Raw genomic sequence first — 5,000 nt, forward strand, 5'->3', positions numbered from 1 at the left:
AATGATTTGAAAAAGTACATATGAAAATACCAACATTAATAACGATGATTATATTTTTAAATTTATAATCAACCATTTTTTGATAACAATGAAAATAGTAATAATAATGATGATGATGATAAAAATTGTTACAATAATAACAGTTAAAATGAAAACAAAAATAATAATCATAATAATAATAGCAAAATAATAGCAAAACTTAATCCTCCATCTGTGCCATGAACAAAAATAAAGGGCCCCCACCTAGACAGGAAGAGAAGGGGGTGAACGCTGATCGGTCATACGTGGACGCACTCATCGTGGCGCGTATCTAGAGATTTTACAAAGTCCATATGCAGATTGGATTCTGTAAGCAAACCCAAACCTGCGTCACTGTTCTGACATGTTATATAAGCCATGTTTACCAAGCTGAAGAATGGGAAGGAGGGAGAAGGTAAAAAAAAAAAAAAATATCATACTATTATATACAAACCATTCCTAAGGGTTGAAGGAATGATTATTAACGATAGAAGGAATGTTTCAGGCAATAAGATATTAAACTTGATCAGTGCAGATAGAGTGCAGGAGAGATCGAGATAGAATTAGCAAAATGTGCAATGAAATCGTTTGGAAACAATGTTAACTGTTGCTCATTTACTAATAACACAAGCGCCAAGCAAGACAAACAGACCGGTCAAATCAACAAATTCCAGGGTATTAAACAACGAAAAGTTTTTTTAAAATGACGAGAAGACCAGAGGGAGAAAAACAATTTACAATTAACCAAACATCTTGTTTACAAACTGTAAAGGATTTCAGTTTACAAAAACAACTGTAAACCCCATACCCAACACTTTAATATGCAAAATGTAAACCTTATAAAACATTACTTGGGAGTCATATTTAGAAACTTACAAATATCCGTGTGTATCAAAAGCGGTAAAGCGCAGACGAAAGCTTACAGAAATTTCCTGAAAAAAAAACTCTATCGTATGATGTTCGTTAGCAATGTGTGGTACAAATACGTGGGAAAAAAAAAATTGCCTCTCTCTCGTTATATATATTATCCAAACATTTAAAAGAAGGCAATATCTTACATCAGTGGTGTGAAAGAACAAATAAAATTTGTTTCATGTTATTTTATGATAAAAATATATATACTAAATTAACTCGAAAACAGTATGTCTGCAAAAATATTCAAACGTAAGTAGATACAAATGTGAAGTATTTTCTTCTTCAGTGGTAAGAATTAGACATTTCTTGTTAATAATAAAAAAAAATGATAATAAATGAACAACGTCTTGTTTGTAAAGTTAGCGAGAAAAGCAGTTTTCTCATGTGGGTTAATCCTATATATCTTTTACTGAAATTGTTGGTAATTTCCTAATGCTATTTTTACCATATCATAACGAGTCGATGTGCGTCATTATATAGACTCAAGGTGAACTAGAGATCTTTTGATGAAAGCAGCTCTAATGGTCTGAAAAAAAGGCAAATCAATAGATAAAATTAGATACTGGAGTGTCCTATTAGACGTTAGTAATAGCATAAGAAAAAAAAAATCAATCACATCACAGAACATTTAGGAATTACAAATTATATATCCACATGTATAGCCAATCTATCCACAATTATAGAACCAAACATTTTAGGATTCCATCTATTCAAACACTATAGAAATCCTTTGAGCTTCCCAGCTGGTAATGAAAATGAAATCCAACTGGATGCCTGGTATGATTCCAGTCTGGGAACGATCATATCACCCTCTCGTCCAGGAAGGAGCAGATGGCGAAGATTGGAGTAGGAGCACTTCCGAAATGGGTCTTCCACGTGAGGCATACCGACTGACTGGAAGGGAAACTCTGAAGATTCGTCTGTCCGGATTGGCACTTATCATAATAAAGCCTTAGTGATTTTAATTTTTTAGTGTGTGTATTTTCATTGTATTTACATGTATGTATAGACATACATGTCTACACATATGTATCAATATATATATATATATCATATTATATATATAGTTATATATATATATATAAGATATATATATATGTAAGATATATATACATATATATATATATATATAAAAAATTATACTATATATATATATATAATATATATAGTATATTTTAAATATATATATATATAGATAGATAGATAGATATAGAATAGATAGATACGTATATATATATATATATATATATATATATATATATATATATATATATATAGAATATATACACACAAACATTCATACTCACATTCTTTTTTTACAATAAGATATATGTACATGTTTATATACTGATACGAAGCTAAAATCCCCCCCCCCCCCCCCCCCCAAAAAAAAAAAAAAGAAAAAAGCCAAAAGTAAAAATCGCAAAGGAGAAACAGATCTCTCGTACCACCGCTTCAAGACCAGCCAACCAGCGCGCCGAGAAAGTCCTTCGGTGCGTGATTTGTGAGCCGGAACGAGGCGAACAGACGGCCGGACACAGCTGCTTATGACGTCAGGGACGAAAGAATTTCATTTATATCGGCCATCTCGGAACAACTAGGCCTTCCTCGTGCTGGCTGTTCGAAACGGCGTTATGCTGAAGCGAAATTTGGCACTTTGTTGAGATTACGATTTCTTGTTCTTCGATACGGTTGGTTATATTAGCTTGAAGTGGAGAATATTGGTTTGTCTTTTCCACATTTGTTTTTGTTTTTTTCGCTTTTTATTCTGAACTTTATTATTAGCATCATCATTCTTGTTACTTTTATCATCATGATTGTTAGCTTTATCATTGTGATTATGATGATCAATTTCGTTATCATTGTTTGTTTGTATCAATATTATTAATATTATCATTATCATTTCTACTAATTGTATTACTATTATCATTCTTATGATTCATATTATTGTTATGATTAGCATCATTATTATCATTATCACTACCCTTATCATTACTATTCTTACTTACGTTACTTACGTATTGTTGATGTTGTTGCTATTGCTGCTGTTGTTTTTGTTGTTGTTGCTTTTGCTATCCTCATCATAATCATTCTCATCATCATCATCTTCATTATCATTGTTATCATCATTATCATCATCATCATCATCATCATCATCACCTTTAGCATTTCTATGATTATCCTTATCAGCATGGTTATCATTATCATTATTATCATAATCATTGTCGTCACCATAATTACAATCATCGATATCATCCCATAATCATATTCATCATTCTCATTATCATTATCATTATTGTAATTATTTTCAATATAACTATCATTATCACTATCCTTATTATCATTATCATATTCATTATTATTATCATTATCATTATTATCATTATCTTTATCATCATTACCCTTGTTATTATCATTATCATTATGTGATTATCATTAATATTGTTATCGTTATTATCATCATCTTTATTATTATTATGATTATAATTATCATAAGCGTTATTATTATGATTGTTTTATCATTATTATTTTCATTATCAGTATCGTGATTATCATTATCATCATTATCACTGATATCATCATTATAATCATTATCATTATTATCATCATACTTGTAATTATTACTATTTTTATTTTCATTCATTATTATCATTTCTATAATCATTGTCACAATTATCATTATTACTGTGGTTGTCAATATCATAATCATTATTGTTAATACTATTATTAATGTTATAATTATCACCATCATTATCATTAATAGTAATTTTCTTATTACTAATAGTATTATTATGTCCTAGTGGCCAGCCTAGTCAGAATAAAAGATTAGGAATGGAAAACTAGTCGGTATTATATTGCTCATTTGAAGTTACTGTTGCTCTCCTATTGCGTCATTTGATTAAACTTTGGTCAAATGTATTATGCAACACGAATTAACTTCCCTGTGGTCTGTAGGTCTCTATACCAATATTGATACATCGAGCTGTATTTCCTGTGGTGTTTTAAAACTTTTTTTAAGATTCTATTAAATCGAACTTTTATTTCAGTTCTCTGGAATAAAAGTAATAGGATATCTGGTACAGTAATTCATTTGCTATGAAATAAATTCGATTATTTCCTATATATGTATATATATATATATATAATATATATATATATATATATAATATAAATAATATATATATATACATATATATATATATATATAATTTAAATATATACTGTATATATAAATATATATATATATATATATATATATATATATATACAATATATGATATATATATATTTAGATATATATATGATTATATATACTAAGAGAGAATATATATATATATATATATATGTTATATATATATATATATATATATATATATATATATATATATATATATATACATATATAATATAATAAGAATATATATAGAATATAATATATATATATAGTATACTTATATATAATGTATAAGGTATATGATATATATATATATATATTATATGATATATATAGTATACATATATATATATATATAGTATATACAGTTATATATATATTATATGATATATATATATATATGAGTGATATATACTATTAATATATATAGTTATATATATATATATTGATATATATATATACACACACACAATGCACTGTCTAGCTATGTAATATAATATACTTTTAATATGTCATACATTTCCCTTTCCGTAATGGAACAATATGATATATGTTATATAACCACACCTTATATCAACAACTGTATCTGTTTAACATAGCTGTTGATATGTTTGATATTTTACCAGAATTGCCGATAATCATATTCCAGTTTAACCTTCCCCTTTAATTACAGGATCTTATTATGTAAGCTCAATATGTATAATGTTTATGAAATAGTGATTACTTGAGTTTTTTTTTTCTTTTTTTAATTAGGCAATCATTTTCATTTTATGTACGCATTACCTTTTGATATGAAGTTCTAATTAAAAATGTGCAGTTCTGAAGGGTAGTGTTGGGGTTTCACAATACAGAGCTATTAATCTGATGATAATGAACAGCTATTTCCAAAGTA

This window comes from Penaeus japonicus, unplaced genomic scaffold (assembly GCF_977035675.1).
Source record: "Penaeus japonicus unplaced genomic scaffold, GWHDUDI00000001_assembly GWHDUDI00000023, whole genome shotgun sequence".
NCBI lineage: Eukaryota > Metazoa > Arthropoda > Malacostraca > Decapoda > Penaeidae > Penaeus > Penaeus japonicus.